We start from the raw sequence: 17,867 nt of genomic DNA, 5'->3' as shown, positions 1-17,867 counted from the left end.
ATACTAATTAGTTACAAAGAGAAAACTGATGAATTAGGTGGTCATATCTGGCAGATACCAATGCAACCTGGTGATCAAGGTTAGCATCTCCAGTACTGGGGATGGATTGAAGCATCTGTGATTCCTGGTGTGACTTACTGAGAACGCAGCATCATTATCTGTGGTATTCCTGCCATGAATGAATATCCGCAGTCTATACCAGATAGATCCATACTGGGATTTATCCTATAAGGTATCTACTCTTTAAAACTGTCAAAGACATAAAAGACAGGCAAACGCTTCCTATCTGTAGCTAAATCATTAGCAACTCCGGAACAAGAATTATGCCTTAATTGTCTCTACATCACCCTAACCCTACGGTCTAATACTAATACAGAGCTTTGCAAATCCTAGGAACAGTGACCACGCCACCATTAAACAATTCCGGTCTGCCTAATGTCTTCTAAAAATCTGGGTTTTTCACTGGCAGCAGTAAGTTAGGTCAAGTTTACCGTTCGCTGCTAAAAATGTGGATCGCCCAGTACAAGAGATTCACAGCAAATTAACTGACCCTGTGAGCTAGAATTGGTCTGGCTGTGGGCAGTAATGAAGCCTTCAGAGAAAAAAGCACCTGTAAAGTACGGAGAGCTCCCTGGAAAGGCTCGAATAGGCAGGAGAGGGCAGAAACCGTAGAAAGGGCGAGGCACACACAGGAGTCAAGAAACAAATGCAGGTTAGAAAGAACGCACGGGGTCTCAGGCAGGACATGCCCAGGGCTCTGTAACAGCAGGGGTCCATGGCACAGGATCTGAAAGGCCACTGCCCCCTCCAGCGCCACCGCTCACGTCACTCCACAGCAGCAAGTCGCGGTCGTAGCAGAGGCAACCTTTGTCCGAACTGCGCAGCGCCTCCAGGGTCTCCCAACAGTGACCCTGCCACGGCATGGCTAAGGCTTCTGCGCCTTCTCTTCTCGCAGACACTGTTGTGACAACACAGGAGCTTGAATCAGCCATGCCCAAACTGGGCGCGCTTCCGCCCCCGGGGCACGTACATGCAACCCCTCCCTTAACGGCTTAGAGCCCGCCTCCGCTACCCAGCCAGTCTTCCAGCGCGCCTGGAAGAGTTAAGAGTTACCATGGAACCAGCCACTCTTCTCCTAGGTATATACCCAATAGAGATGCAATGTGCATCCACACAAAACTTGCAGAATGTTCGCAGCAGCATTATTCATAATAATTAAGAAGTGGAAACCCAAATGTCCATCAGTTGATGAGTAAACAAAACATGGTGTACCCATACAACATATTACTAGGCCACAAAAATGAAGTACAAACACATGCTACAGCATGAATGAACCTTGAAAATTTTTTCTAAGTGAAAAGAAGCTGGTTACAATATTGTTTGATTTCATTTATGTTAAATGTCCAGAAACGATAAATCCATAGAGACTTGATTACTGGTCACCAGGGGCTGGTGGAAGGGGAACTGGGTGGTGGCTGCTAATGAGTATATTTGATTGTAGGCTAATGTAAATGTGTTAGAACTGGATCAAGGTGCTAGTTGTGTTAGGCAGGAAAATAGATATGAGCAGGGAAGAAAGAGAACAAGGTCAGTAAAGCTCCCTAGAAAGGACTCAGTTAACCAGTTATAACTAGAAATCCAGAAAAGACTCAGAGTTAAAGTTAATCAGTTAAAGCTCAAAAGGTCAAGAGTAACTTGGCCTTGAATGTTTGAATATTCCCCAGATAAAGAGAAGTATCTGAGCACAGCCCAGGTCTTCATTGTGTCAATTAGATCATTATAAGATTTACTCTAGCTGCTAAAATGCCCACCTATTGTGGGTATAAAATTGTAACATTTCCAGACTAGCCCCCCTGGCTTTAGTACATCTGCATATCAATAGGCATCCAGGGGTGGAAAGAGTAGGGCTTTAGTGCATTTGCACCATTCCTCAGGGGTGAAGAGAGGTTCATTTCCCTATCAGTGGGTAATTACCTGGGCTAGGAGGGCTTATCTGTACCTGAGAGGTGAGGGGGACGGTGGGTTTTTGGCTTCTGCTGGAGCAGGAAATAGAGAAACGGCCCCAGACAGCAGTTTGTATGCAGTAAACGGATTTTAAACTTTATTTCTCCCTTGGACTGATCATGGTTTTTAGAGGTATTTTGCCCCGGGATTTCCTCTCCCTGGACTTACGCCTATAAACAGCATATAAAAACAGGGAGATCCCACCTTAAAGCCAAAATTGCATTTTGAAAAAAACACGAGGACGTTTAAGAAGATTCTTAACATATCTTTAGCAAACAAATAACTCTGCCCACTTTGGAGGAAGAGCAGAAGGTATTGATGGACGAGCTCCGAAACCAGGAAGCTATTATCCTGGGAGGGGACCAGAGCAATAAATCTCTTGGGTTAAGCTCATTTTGCAGAATTACTAGAGGACTGATAAGAAACTTAACATCTCATCAAAGATTCTTGAGACCACATAACAAGTCCACACCCGTAGCCCTTGGTCATAGTGCTGAAAAAAAAAATTCCTTAAAAGGGGGAATCCCCAACCTCTCAAGGCGCTCCTCTCTCTGAAGTCGCCCACACTTTCTAAGAGTGTAACCTTTTAATTTCAAATTGTTTCTCTCCAACCTTTCGGGACTCCTCTCTCTGAGGTCACCTGTACTTTCTCAGTAACTTGAAATAAAACTTTTATTTTGCTTCACTGTTTCTCTGCCCTTCAATTCTCTGTCGCGGGCGGGGACAAGAACTGAGGAAAATACACAATGCCTCTCCCCCAACAGTTGCATTAGGGAATTCACCGTTGCCAGGAACGAGCTTTAACTGGGTAGGACCCTTCAACTTTTGGCCTATTTTATGGGTTCTCAGCTTCAGGTAGAAAGGAAAAGCCTCTGGAGCAATATAAATATGTTTCAGTTTTTAATTTTTTACAAACTCTGGGCTTTCTGTAATAAAATACTTTACAAAGACAAATTGTTGTTGATAGAGTCCTGGCAATGGACTCTGACAGGTTCTCCATACCCACGTTATAAATAGCACTGCTCTGCACTGAGGAGGGTGTCATTAGCTCGACAAAAGGAAAACAAACTAGATGCGCACGCACGTTGGTGTAAATCTGCCAACTGTCATTTCTTGGGAAGGTTTCTCATACATTTTAAGTTCAAGTACTGCTACCACCTGGTAAAAAGTCTGTTTGCATTAAGGGAGTGAAAACAGGCCAGGTTTTGTGGCAATAGTACTTGTTTTTTGGTTTGAAAAATGGTTGTTCTTTCAATGACCTCCCATGGCAAAATTAAAAGCTGGAAATTATAAGTGTCCCCCAAATTTGGGGTGGGTGGGTGGTGTTCCTGGTCGTGAAATGCAGATGCGTGGGTGGGATCCCTTGCCTTTGAGGACAGAGAAGAATTTTCTTGGTTTTGAACTTGATTCGAGTGGCTTAGAGAGGACAAGAGTGGATCACCCAGAAAGCTGATACCAGCTAGGATGGAAAAGTTAGGGTTCAAACTCCAAATCTGTTCTCCTCTCTTAAGGAATTTTGTTCATTCTTTTAAGTACAGGAAAATGGGAAGGAAACAAAAATAGCCTATAACCTTTTCAGAAACCAATTAACATTTTCAAAACAGTAGTATATAAACATCCTGACTTCCTCCTAACAGCTAAAGTGGTCTCCCCCCAAATGCTGTTTTCTCCATTCATCTCAGGATTATGATATGAAGGCGCACAAAGAGAAAGAATAGACTTTGGCCAAAAAATAAAGGAAAAACCTCATGTTCCGTGTAGCAAGTGCCATAAAAATATTTACTGGTCTCCTGCAGCATTTGACTTAATCATTTTTAGAAAAGGGATGGGGTGGGTAAAGGAAATCATGCAACAGAGTCTCAAATATTGATTATAGAAGCTTTTTGTAAAACAACACACATATTACAAGAATAAATGTAGTCCATAGATACAAACCTGGCAACGAAAAACAAAAATCAATGAGATTGGGATTATACTTTTAAAAGGCCAACTGGACAGGAGCCCTTGGGCGTAAGTAAGTGCCAGGGGGCAAGTGGCATCAAGGAAACTTGGGCATGAGGTGCCCAGTGGGTTTGGGAAGGGAGCCTTGGGGTAAACACAAACCCATGAAATAAACAGAAAGGGAACAACATGCTCCCGGCCCAGGATGGGTGGTGAGGACCTCTGGTTAGACGCTTTTGCTGGCTCAGGTCAGAGAAAACCCAAGAAATTCCTAAAAAGAGGAGCACTGTTAAGGGGACTGGAGGGAAAAGTCCAGTCCAGACTTCCTCTCAGGATTATTTCACTGAAGATGCACAATAACCGCATGAGCTAGATTTTTGTTATCCCCACCTTGATCTCCATCCCAAGATGAGTAAACAGATTCAAAAGCATTAAATGGTTCAGTGGTTTGCTCAACATCACAATGCAGGTTATGTGGCCAAGCTGGGACCCAAGGCCCGGATTCTGATTCCAAAAGGACTATTCTTCACTTCTGACAGCTTCCGATAGTCCTTAAGTACCAGTGAAGAATCAGATCAGAAAGGTCTTGGGGAAGGATGATCAGGAACAGAGAGCAGATATGGGGGGTAAATGCCCCCCTCTGCAGCATACTGGCCCTGCTGGTTTGCCTGGATGGAACCCCTCTGGTAGATGGTGCCTCAGGGTGGTCTGATCTTGATCACACTGTTACGGAGTGTCCCCCTGGCTGAGAGACTGCCCTCCTCACACCATGCTCACCATCATAATGGAAGCAGCTCTCCTCTGAGGTCGGCCTAGTACCTTCCAGGGCTTTGAATCCCTCAGACATTTCCGCACACTAAGCCCAAAGCAGCCAAGTGGCTGAAAGTCTCAGGTCCTAGGAAGAGGACAGAGATGGGACCAGGTGCCTCTAACCTCTCCAGTTCATTCACCTTCAGACTCAGCTGTTTATTTTCCTTCTGGGAAGCCTGATGTTTCTATCTCACCATCTCCAGCGTGTCCCCCTGACGTTCGATCTAAAATGACAGGAACACAGACTGGTTTGTGAAAGAACTGTGGAACAGCACTCCATTCTCCCTGTGACCTGTCATCCACACCCAGGAAAGAGGCACACTGCCCTCAGCAGACGTCCAGGTCTCAGTGCACAACCTGGAGGAGAGAGGAGCAGGGACAGGTTAGGCCCCAGTCCCGTGACTGAAGGCGTTCCCACACCCGGAGAAGCCAGCTTCGATCCTCCAGAACCATTGCAATACTTTCTTGATCAGAGGAGGCCACTCAGTGGGATCCAGGGCGGACATAAGGCAGAAGCAGATGGCAGGCCTAACTGGCCCACACAACACCCCACAGAGCTTTAGCAATTATGCTGTTGGTACCAGCGATTCCATCCTCTCCTTAACTGGGAACAAGTGTGGGCCAGGAAATAGGAAATCTGTCAAGTCTTTCAGGTTGGCCAGTTCATCCAGAGGGCTGCTCTATGCAGAACCTCCACTATCAGGACTCAAAAGGCCCTGAGAATGCCCAGGTTCAATAGAAGGCAGGCATTCAAGAATACTGAGAACATGGTCTCGGGGAACCAGATAGAGATGGTGGGTTCCATGCCCTGTTCACTAAGCATTAGCTCTGTGACCTCAGGAAATTACTCACCCCTTCGGCTGCTTTCTTTAAAAACAGAGAGAATACCTCCACCTCACAACCTTCTGGGAGAATTAATTGAGAGAATGCAGGAGCACAGAGCACATGCTCAAAAAAGGGTAGCTACTGTATTATTACTACAAAGAAGCAGGTCAAGAGAGGGGAAGGGTCTTGCCCAAGGTCACACTGCAAAAGAGACACATAGGATTTCTTTAGATGCTATAGGTATGACTCCAGTAGCCCAGAGGGAGCCCTCTTGCAGGACAGAATCTCAGGCAAGTCTGTTAAGAGCAGGGAAAGGCAGCAACAGCAAGAGCAAGTTGGGAAGAAACGCTGAGGTGTGGGGCCTGCCGTCTGTGGGCGCTCGGCTGAGGGCAGCAGCAGCGTGCAAAGAGCAGAGGCAGGTGGAGACGTGCAGCGCCAGGGCGGGGTGACAGCAGGGCAGCGGTGGCTCCTGTGACCACAATCACTGTGCAAACACGAGACGTGTGGCACACCAGACTTTTATTGCACAGCACTGAGGAGAGCTCACTCCTGTCAGAGAGCGGCAGCCAAGAGAAAGAAGTGGTCCTCCCTTGGGAGGCATGCAGCTCATCTTGGTGGGCGGGCCCCTGCTCGGGCCAGTTCGTGGGACCCTTTCTGCCAGTCCCTTACCCGGCTGCACAGGTCTGATATGATGGTGGTGAGGTCAATATTCTTCCTCTCATAGCCCCACACCTGGTCTTGACACTGCCAGCTTGGCCTCTGTGATCTTGAGGATGTCAGGCAACTGCTGCAGGTCAGCCAGCTGGGACTGGAACTGCCTCCGTGCCTGCAGTAGGGGAGAAAGTCCACCATTGGGAAGGACCTGGCTGCTGGGGCTGGTAGAGTTCTTTGGAGTTACGGCAGGGTCGCCCTCAGTTCCCAGAAGAGGATCCTGCAAGATGTGCTGTCTAAAGTGCAGCCTGCCCGCACCACAGGCCACTGAGGGTGCCCAGCTGTTCTCTGGGGAACACACTCGGCCCTGACTTGCCCCTGGAGCCTGCCACTAAATCTGTCATCAGATAACCATAGAGCAAACACCAGGAAACAGGCATTGTCCTAAGGGCTCTCTGAGTTACTCCACTCAGTCATTCAGTGACCTATGAAGTAGGCGCTATTGTCCCCATACAAGGACACTAAGGAGCAAGGGAGCAATGTCACTTGCCCAAGGCCTCTCATCTAGAAACTAATAAAAATAACAGATTTTGTTGTTGTTGTCGCCTTTTATTTTATTTTATTATTTTTTTGTTTTTTTTTGTTTTTTTTGTTTTTGAGAGGGCATCTCTCATATTTAATGATCAAATGGTTGTTAACAACAATAAAATTCTGTATAGGGGACTCAATGCACAATCATTAATCCACCCCAAGCCTAATTCTCATCCATCTCCGATCTTCTGAAGCATAACGAACGAGTTCTTACATGGTGAACAAATTCTTACATAGTGAATAAGTTCTTACATGGTGAACAGTACAAGGGCAGTCATCACAGAAACTTTCGGTTTTGATCACGCATTATGAACTATAAACAATCAGGTCGACTATGAATATTCATTTGATTTTTATACTTGATTTATATGTGAATCCCACATTTCTCCATTATTATTATTATTATTATTATTTTTAATAAAATGCTGAAGTGGTAGGTAGATGCAAGATAAAGGTAGAAAACATAGTTTAGTGCTGTAAGAGGGCAAATATAGATGATCAGGTGTGTGCCTGTAGACTAAGTATTAATCCAAGCTTGACAAGGGCAACCAAACATCCACGGATGCAGAAGATTTCTCTCAAAACAGCGGGGTGAGGTTCTAAGCCTCACCTCTGATGATCCCCAATTTCTCACCTGATGGGCCCCCTGCGACTGTGCCTGTCTTAGGTTGTTCCTCCCTTGAGGAATCTTACCCGTCTCTGGCTAACCAGTCATCTTCCGGGGCCATACAGGGAACTGTAAAGTTGGTAAGTGAGAGAGAAGCCATATTGTTTGAAAAGGTTAGCTTTTTACTTCTTTGCAGATTTATGCCCTGTGGCTTTTATGCCCAGCATTTGTCTTGAGGTATCTTTACCACTTGGAAGAATTATGATACTCGGTAAATTCGATATGAGGCATGAATTCTATTTAAGGGTTGTAATCAGGAAAGAAGAAGAAAAGCTATAGAGGTAGCAGACGGAAACAACAGATTTTTTTTTTGTCTTGAAATAAGGCAGGTTTCTTTCCTAGTACTTAAGTATTTTGTTTTGTTTATTGCAAAATGGGATGCTAACTTTGTGTGCATGCATATTTGTTAAGTAAATGTAATTTTCTTAGATATTGCATTATCCACCTTACTTTTTAAACCAAGTACTATATTTTTTATGATCCATCCATGTTGTGCTTTACATCTATTCAATCCGTTGCTTATAGTTTTTGCTAATACACCACATTGTACATATACCACATTTAACCTATCCACTCTGCCAACCATGGGCAACTACATTATCTAAAATGCCTGCCTGCCAGATATAATGCCACAGTAATATTCTGGTACACCCCTCCTTACTCAGCTAAACGTTTCTATGTGATCTGTACCTAGGAGCATATGATTCACATGAGCTAGAATGTTCTCCAGAACGGTTCCATCAGTCCACATTCCCACAACTTTAATAATCCTGGAATCCACACCCTCATTTGCATCCCACTGTTGTCCATTTTGTTTAGGTCCTGAATTACAGATGCAATGACCTACAAGTGGGTTTCCAGTATCTTAGCTTATTCTTTTAATTAACTCCCATACCAGTGCCAGACTGATCATTCCAAAAGCATGTCTAACTTTGGCATCTCCTTTTGCTGTCTTGTTTGTAGGTTTTCTTCATCTTCAGAATATATTCAAAATCTTTATATATAACTAATTTCAAACTTTCCATCTTCCTTGCTGCCAATGCCTCTGCCAAACACAAACAGACACACAGAAAGGAATTTACATACATTCAATCTGTTGTATGTATGTATGTATCTATTAACCGAGTGATTGTGAGCCTCATGTGTTGATGGTTCAGTAATTATTTGTTTAGGGATACCACATATGAGACAGTGTGCTGGAGAGCTGGCTGGAGATGGTCTATTCTCTGATAGAATTTATATTTTAATCTGGGAGACTGGCAATAAACAAGTAACCAACCACATAAAATAAAACAGTAAGAGACTGACAATGCACAAGAGTATGTGTGTCTTGTATTTCTTTCTTAATCTTTTGTATATGCAGTACCCTCTTCCTGAAAATTCCATTCCTCTTTCCTTCTTTATGTTTCCTTTGCAAATTGTGTGTGCTTTCCTCTTACTCTATTGAAATTGTCTTTCTTTGTCTTCCCCACTGCAAACTGATTAAGAGGCTATCTAAAAGGGATTATTATTTTCACTGTGTAATGTTGAGCAGATATTCATGGAAAAGTTGCAAAATAAATATTTGCTGAATTAGAATCTAAAATTATCTATAAAAACAATTTAATAGTTCTTTATTATGTGCTTAGCACACTGCTTGATAGTATAGTGAATGCACCAAAAAAAAAGGATGTCCTCCATAGCATGCTTATCATCTACTTGTGGAAGCAACTAATGCTCATGGTGCAATATTGTTAACACAAAAATTCTGTGGAGAAAGAGCTAACTGTGTAGGAGGGTGAGTCACAGGTGAGCTGGAAATAAGTATTTTCAAAGGCTGAGTAGAAGGTGTACATGTGGGAAACACAAAGAGTACATTCCACAGGTGAGATGTTCAGAGGTCCCCTAAGCATGGCATTTAAGGGACACGCTGAGCTCAATATAATAAGCTTGTCATGAGTGTACACTGTGTTCTGGAGCCTGCGTTAGTCTCTGTGAACAGTGATAGACCCAAAACTAGTGGTGAGACCAATCTGACTTAGGTGGATAATTCAAGATGGAGAATATAAAGTTATCTACAGAATGGTGGGAGGTAGTCCGGGTAAGGATGATGTGATGGGGGCTAGTCTTGAGAGCCAGACAATGAGGCACAATGCTGTCTATGTGTGTGATGGGGTTAGGGCTGAGACACTGCCCAAGAATTCCATGCAAAAAGAGTCCTAGCATAGTGTGCATGAATTTTATCAGCTATGAACAGTTAGAAGTATGACCTCACCCCTGTCAGAAGGCTGCCATCAGGAAGACAATATGTGACAAATGTTGGTCAGGATGTGGAGAAAAGGAAACCCTTGTGCATCTGGTGGGGATGTAAATTGGTGCAGCCACTATAGAAAGCAGTATGGAAGTTCCTCAAAAAAACTAAATTTAGAACTACCATATGACCCAGCAATTCCACTTCTGGGTATATATGCAAAGGGTATGAAATCAGTGTCCTGTAGAGATACCTGCAACCCCCATGTCCACTGCAGCATGACTCATTATAGCTAAGACATGGAAACAAGCTAAGTGTCCATCAGCAGATGGTGGGATAAAGGTGTGGTGTATATGCAATGGAATATTACTCAGGCTTGAAAAAGAAGGAAAACCTCTTTGCAAATGCATGGGTGAACTCTGAGGGTATTATGGTATTGAAATAAGGTACAGAAAATAGAGTGGTGGTTGTTGGGGGAGGGGTAAGGGGCTGGGAGAAATGGGGAGGTGTTGGTCAAAGGGTCCACATTTTCAGTTATAAAACAAATACATCCTGAGGGTATGATGTGCAGCATGGTGACTATAGTTAACAACACTGTTTACATATTTGAAAATTGTAAAGAGTAGATTTTGAAAGTTCTTACCATATGCACAAAAAGTTATAGCAATGTGAGGTGATGGTATGTTAACTAACTGTGGTGATCTGACACAATATATACATATACCAAGTCATCATGTCAAACACCTCAAACTTACACAGTGTTGTCTTAATTCTCACTAAAGATGGAAAATCAGAGTGGTACCAGTTAGGAAAGTCTGTTCAGTGGTAAGAACTTTTAATATAATGAAAATAAAAAATGGCCATGGAAATTATAAAGGAAGATACAGATGTAAAGAGATATTTTAAAAAATAACATTTCATGCTTGATTTGGGCTTAAGACTGAAGTAAAAACATGAGCTAAAGTGAACTCAAGATTTGCATTTTTAGAGTCTAGAAAGTTGGTACTCAAAATACATATATATAGATAACACTTTTATGGGAGAAAATGGTATGTTTCTTTTAATACATACTGAGTTAAAACAAAAAAATCTGTAGTTAGCTGAAAATACTTGGAAAGTAAAAAGAAGGCTACAATAAAAGCAAAAGGTCAGTAACAAGAAGGATAGAGGAAAATCAGTACTGTTTGCTTCATTGGGTTAATTATATTTGTTATTGCACAAGGGTTTTTGATTATCTGCTATCTAAAATGTGTTTCATGCTCAATTAATTAAATGTACATTATAACATACAAAACATGTCCTAATAAAGCTGTTTTTAACAACATTGATCACAAATCAAATTCATTAAATTCCCTTAAAATTTAAATATGTAGTAGCACATTTATTTTGTCTGATGTTTTGAATTTCCCAAATATTTAAAAAAAAATAAACCCCATAAAAATATTTAAATTTAAATCCATTCTAAACTGCAACACCAATCAATGGCTTACTCCATGTCGTAATTTTTCATTTTTAAATTTTTCACCTTCTAGGAATGATAACAATGTTTACACGGTGCTTTCCAGGGTTATAAGAATCTTAAAGGACTACCTCCTCACCCCCCATCTCTGCCCCACAAAAGAGAATCCTCCCAGGCCAGATCACATTATTTTATAGGAGTTATGAATCACCTGATCCTTGTTTATTACTGACTCTAGATATTTCACATGTACTGCATGTTATATCGTTTCCTTTTTACAGTAAACTTCGCTTGTCAGATGAATATGTCTCCTAAATCTCATTTTTTTATTTAAGCTGTAGGGAGTCACATGGTGTTGCCCTTGCCCACTCACTAAACACTGTCGTTTTCCAAGTTCCCCTTGGCCATCATTGCATAACCCATTTACTCTTTGTAGTGATGTACCTACGTGATTTACTACCATTATTTCAAACATTACAAATGCCTTATCCATCCCATGCATAGAAATTGTCTAGCAGATGAGGATCTACTAGACTGTGCCTTTAGATCCACCTGGTGGGACATTTAGCTAATGCATCCTCTATGGAGCACTCTATTCACGTGTGTGGACCCTGGTTTCTGACTCAAGATATGGAAAGAGCTACCTGGCGAAGGGTCCAGGGGACTTTGAGTAATAAGACAAAACCATGATCTTGATATTGAATGTGCATGAGCACAGGTGGTGCATAGAAGTGCAGGAACTTCCAGGCCACTTGCACAGTCACAGTGGAAGAGTGCGTGCCGGTGAAGACTGTCAGTTCACACTGAGGTTCCCCAGGCAGTGTGTCCTGTGGACCCCCACCTTTGTCGTAAGAGTTTCTTCTTCCAGAAAGTTTTCCATCCCATAAGGAAACCTCAAACTAAATGCACCATCTAGATAAAAGTTGAGAACAGTGTCAGAGAATTCTTAAAAAACACAGCAACAATTATCTTTGGTAATTAGTCCATGTTACACAGAAGGAGACTGGTCATGCTAAGGATGTATCACTTTCTGTGGTCAAAACAAATGGATGACGGAGGGCTGGGTGGCAAAAACATGGGAAAGGTGGAGCCAGGCCTCACAAATGTAAAGTGTCATAAGTGAGGAAGGGACACACTTCCTTATAGGGTCCCCATGCACAGGTAAAGCAGAAAAGAAGTAGCCAGGAGGGAGACCATGATGTAAGATTCTGGAAGGGAGTGGTGACAATTTAAGAAATGTACATATAATGAGCAAGAGAAAAATAAGTGTTGGCTTTACAGAATAGGGTAGACAAATGTTTTTGTACAGAATCATAGGTATTCAGGCAGAGAAATATAAGATGAAGATGGAGATAAAGTATGTTTCCCTTTGAAGAATCTGATAAGATTTTATCAAAAAGGAAGTTTGGTAACACTGTGGAAAAGAAACTCTTTTGCTTGTTAAGTTGGTTAATAAATAAAAAAGGTGTTAAAAAGAGGGACTGGTTTAAGAATAAATGAAAGCACGTTTATGTATATGTACCTCCTGAATCAACAGCAAGTGTGGGGTCCAAAACAGTCACAGGAGAAAAGAGGACAAACGGATCTAGAACCGGGTTCGGGACTGAGTGCCTCATTGGAGCACAGCAGATGACAAATGCTGGATATCTCTCCAGCTGCCTGACTACATGACATAAAAATCCAGTAAATGGGGCTTTGATTACCTAATGGATTAATAATAACCACACTTTGTCAACTGATTCTTAATCAGGTTCTCCCGTAACAGCTGGGAGCCATCCTGTTCCCTGTTTAGGAAACATTGGTGATTGGGCTAATGACATTGGACTTGCAAAGGGGTTAGGTGTTAATTTTAGTGGACACAGAGGATCATACCCAAAGAAACTGAATCCTCTTTCAGCTCTGATTCTAAGAAAAGTTGAAGAAGACATCAAAACTGTATACCTACTTGATAAATTTGTTCCACAAAGTTGGTGGTTACTGGAGGAATCTGCCTCAGCAAATGATTTATAGCTGCCACTAATGCACCTACAACAAAAGATAAAATAATTCTATCTGCATGTCAGTGTTTCAGGAGAACTGCTTTATATCCCTTAATTGTATTTTTCTGAAATGTTGCTTGGCACCTTATAAGTCCTCATCAATCTTTGTAGACACAATAAATGTCTTTCATGCCAAACTCCTTGGGCTAGTCTCCTATACCACACAATAGCTCTCCAGTTTCTAGTTTCTCATTTCTGTCTTTCTTTGCAGTGTCAATGATAAATAATACCAGAAGCAATTAAGGTGCACAGGAGTTTCTGGTGATGACATTTTATATTAATTTGTACATTCTCTGGTAGCTAAATTAATAATAGCATTTTCCTAGACGAGGAAAAAAATGACCTCTCACTGGAACTTTTCTCTAATGTTGTCATGTATTACTGGAAGCTAAGACAATTAAAATAATTACCTTTCCTATCTTTAGCTTTCACAAAAAACAGTTCTGCCTCTGCCAAATTAGCAATTTTTAAGTAACTTTCAGTCCTATAATTTAAGACACAGTAATCTTGCCTATACTTGATTTTCAAATGACTTGTGCTAAGAGAGAGGTGTAGAAATGCATGTCAGTTTGAGAGGCAATACGCTAACCTTGTTTATCCATTCTCTACAACATTTCTCATGTGTAGGGTCAAACTTGAATAGTTGTAGGAGAAAAACAATAAAGTATCTTCAGCAGCTTAAAAGACTCTAACTTTTTATTTTTGAGGAATGCAACTACTATTTTCTTACAGTATTACCAAGCTAAATGGCTATTTAGGTAGAAGAACACCATGGTTTAATATTTACCTATTTACCTAATGTCTCACAAGTACCTAATAGATAATTCTCACAACTATTTTGTTTGCTCTTTTACTGGCCCTTTGGATGCGTGAAGCTGTTAAATTTGGTTAATATTTTCAAAAGCGAGCACCTGATCTGACTGGCTCCATCTAATTTTAATGGCAGCCCTACCTTCCAGTCTCAGGATGAAATCCTGGAATCATCCTTGACTATTTTCCTATTTCCCACACCAGTCATCCAAAACATCTCTAGCTCCACAGGTGTCACCCTGGCTGAGACAGGTCACCTGTAACCCTGATTCCTGGCAATGGCCTCCTAGGGCAATCCTTCAAAATGTTAAGTTACGTAATATCGCTCTTCTATCAACAATTCTGCAGTGCTCTCTCTTAACTCAAAATCAAACCCAATGTTTAATGGGTCTACAAGGGCTGGCTGATTGGCCTGCTCTGGCCTGCAAGTCCCCACCTACCCATCACCTTTCTGGCCTCCCTCGTGCTCACACAACTCCAGCCAGACCAGCCCACGTGTTTGCAAACTCGCCAGATGCTCTCCCGCCTGGAAATCCAGGCCTCATCTGCTCCCTGCAGCCAGAGCACCTTGCCCCAGACTTACGCATTCCTGGTGCCATGCAGACCTGTCCAGACATCTCATTTCCTTTTTGTCTTTCCACATTTGCATCACCTGTCACCCTCAGTCTGCTCAGTTTTATTTTCTATAGTACTCTCAATTACCAATGGATAGCAGCATGCAATATAGCTTATGTATTTATTTATCTTGCAGGCCTCTCACCGGAATTCAAGTGTCATAGAGTACAGCAAGGGTTTTCCCTGCTTGTCCCATGACGTATCACCAGCACTCAGAATAGACCCTGGCACCAGGAGAAGACACGATGGATATATACTGAAAGAATGGATGGATGCTAAACATGGTGACGAGGGCTTCATGCCCACCAGCTAATACAGTTACTCCCCCAGCTGGCTTCTGGTGCCCTCCCTGTTGTGAACATGGACACATGATTGTCAGAGATGTGACACAACCTCTCAAAGCCACACTGGCAGTCACCGAGACTTACCGATCCTTCCGCAGCAATAACCTGAAGCTTGTTGGTAAGACCCACCACACTGTGTGGGTAGAACCACTGCACAGCCGGGCAGCTCCGGAAGCGGGCAGTGCAGAGGATGCCAGGCCTTTCTGCGTCCTGCCGCCTATTTGCTGTTTGTCCTTGGGAAAGTCCTTCCTTATCTGTAAAATGATGATGATGCAATAATCACATTGGAAGGTAGTAGTGAGGATTAAATAAGCAGAGGGAATGTGCTTAACATCTTCTTAATGCACATCATAAACACTATTGGTTTTTAAAGTTAAGGTAAAATTCAGATAGCATAAAATTCATTTTAAGTATGCAGCTTTAGTGGTTTTTTAGTATATCTATGGAGTTGTACACCTTTTACCACTAATTTCATAATATTTCACCAACCCTCAAAGAACACCTGGTCTGGTAGTATCACCCTGCAAACACCTGTGCCTCCCTCCAGCCTCTGCAACTACTAAGGTGCTTTTTAAATATATATATATATATGTCTTTTGTGGGCATTTTATGCCAGTGGAATCATACAATATGTGGCCTTTGTATCTAGCTTTTTCTACTCAGCCTGCTATCATGGTCCGTCTGCATGGTAGCATGTAGCAGTAATGGTGCTTTGTCCATTGCTACGGATGGATTATATCCCAGTGTACAGATGTACCATATGCCACTGTTCCATTCAGCAGCGAATGGGTAGCTGAACTGTTTTCACTTTCTGACTATTAAGAATAATGATTCTATGAACATCTGGGTACAGGTTTTCCTGTGAGCATATTTCTTCAGCTTTTTTAGTAAAGTTGTAGGAGTACAGTTATTGGGTCTTATAGTAAATCTGTGTTTAGCCATTTGAAAAACTGTCAAGCCACTTTATAAAGTGACAGCACCAGTTGACATATCTGCCAGCAATGTGTGAGTGCTCTGATTTCTCCATGTTTGCCAAAACTTGTTATTGGCTGTGTCTGCTTGTAACCGTGTGTATAGAGTGATATCCCACTGTGGTTTTGGTTTGCATAGTCCTCCGAACGAATAAAATTGGGGTCAGCAGGAAAATGGCCCCACATCCTAATCCATAGGATGGGTGAATATATTATGGTACATGGCAAAGTGGAATCAAGGTTGCAGATACAATTAAGCTTGCTAATCAGCTGACCTGAATATAAGAAATTGCTAGATTACCTGAGTGCAGTTAGTATATTCACTTGGGTCATTTAAATATGGATGAGGCAGGTAGAATGTTGTAAGAGAGAATGAAGAGAGGTTGGAAGATGCTATTCTGCTCATTTTGAAGGCAGAGGAAGGGGTCATGAGAAAAAATTGCAGGCCACCTTTAGAATCTGGAGAAGACAAGAAAATGAATTTTCCTGTCTCCAGAAGGAACACAGCTCAGAGGTAACCACATCAGATTTCTTACCTCCAGAAACAAAAGATAATAAATCTTTGTTGTTCTAAGCTACTAAACTTCTACTAACTTGTTATAGCAGTAATAAGTAACTAATGAAGATGTTGAGCATCTTTTCTTGTGCTCATTAGACATTTGCATACCTTCTTTTGAGACATGTATATTCATATCCTTTGCCCACTTCATAACTGGGTTATTCATCTTTTTGTTGTTGAATTTTAACAGCTTTTTTTTTTCATTTTCTTGATGGTATAATTTTCAGTACAAAAGTTATAATTTTTATGTATTTATTTCCTTTTGTTGTTTATGCTGTTGTGTCCTGTCTAAGAAATAACTGGCTAATACAAAATTACAAAGATGTTCTCCTATGTTTTCTTCTAAGAGGTTCATAATTTAGCTCTTACATTTTGCTCCTAGATCCTCTTTGAGTTAATTTTTGTATAGAGTGTGATTCTTTTGCATATGGACACCAATTGTCCCATCAAATGTTCTTAAATGTGAGCAGCTCCTTTTTTGGCATAGCTTGATATAGACTATGGTAACAGAAAACACAGCAGAGGGATTATTAATTTACAATGAAGTCATTAGAGACGGTGGGCTAGAGGAGATGTTATATGCATTATGTTTTGGAAAGGACACTACTTGGTCAGGAAAAAAAAATGGGAGAAATTGTAGTGCAATGGAGGGAGCTTCATGAATGAGCAAAAACAAAATAAGTGAATTTATGAATATTTCAAGAATGGAAATGGATTAGGATGCTCATCATTTGGGGACTCTGGTGTGCAGTGACCACAAGTAAACTTTGAGGGGACAGTCTCCACACTGTTAACCCCGGCTGTATCCTCTTTGGGGGCACCTGTATGGGGAGTATTAAGGCTCTAGGTTGTTTTTCCCATTAAATTGTAAGAAAACTTTATAAGCTTCCTTTCCATCAATTCACCCACTTCTCAATATAGTGAAGAGGAGACTCATTGCTTACCACACAGTTTATTTAAAATAATATCAAGATGCGATTTCCCCATGTCATTCCCCAGGAGAGTTCCTCTGCCCAGTGTTTTCAGAGTTTCTCTGCTGACTATATCTTCAGTCATTATTCTTTATATGACTTGTCAGTCCTTGTGTGTTTGTGTAACTAACTTCACATACGCCAGGCTGTACTCTCACTTGTTAATAGTCACTTTGGTGCTTCATGATGCCTATTACGCAGCCATAAGAAAAAAACAGATCCTACCATTTGCAACACCACGGATGGAGCTAGAGGGTATTATGCTCAGTGAAATAAGCCAAGCGGAGAAGGACAAGTACCAAATGATTTCACTCATATGTGGAGTATAAGAACAAAGGAAAACTGAAGGAACAAAACAGCAGCAGACTCACAGAACCCAA

The 17,867-nt window shown here is 41.8% G+C and overlaps 1 long non-coding RNA gene across 1 annotated transcript in view; it reads left to right on the top strand.

Moving 5' to 3' along the window:
* LOC140845157 (uncharacterized) overlaps positions 1–16,849 on the top strand; it is a 112,537-nt gene extending 95,688 nt beyond the window's left edge. Inside the window, exon 2 of the long non-coding RNA XR_012123876.1 lies at positions 14,779–16,849. This is a non-coding gene — a long non-coding RNA (uncharacterized lncRNA). The remainder of the gene's footprint in view (positions 1–14,778) is intronic.
* Positions 16,850–17,867: the final 1,018 nt, after the last annotated feature.

Source organism: Manis javanica, chromosome 12 (assembly GCF_040802235.1).
Source record: "Manis javanica isolate MJ-LG chromosome 12, MJ_LKY, whole genome shotgun sequence".
NCBI lineage: Eukaryota > Metazoa > Chordata > Mammalia > Pholidota > Manidae > Manis > Manis javanica.
This window is presented reverse-complemented; position numbering and strand designations above follow the sequence as displayed.